Consider the following 307-nt stretch of genomic DNA (forward strand, 5'->3'; position numbering starts at 1 on the left):
CACAGATCTCAAGCCCAAGAAACCAGCTTCTTGGGCTTGAGATCTGTGCAGTCTTAGGTTGCTCCATGCTCAAAAGGGGTTCCATGATTATTTTCATGCTCTCCTGTACTTTTATTTTTGAGAGAGAGAGAGAGAGAGAGAGAGAGAGAGAGAGAGAGAGAGAGAGAGAGAGAGAGTTTTTAATATTTATTTTTCAGTTTTCGGTGGACACAACATCTTTATTTTATATTTATGTGGTGCTGAGGATCGAACCCAGTGCCCCACACATGCCAGGCGACCACTTGAGCCACATCCCCAGCCCTGCTGT

The sequence above is a fragment of the Spermophilus citellus genome (genome assembly GCF_964194105.1).
Source record: "Spermophilus citellus genome assembly, chromosome: 18".
Classification (NCBI taxonomy): Eukaryota; Metazoa; Chordata; class Mammalia; order Rodentia; family Sciuridae; genus Spermophilus; species Spermophilus citellus.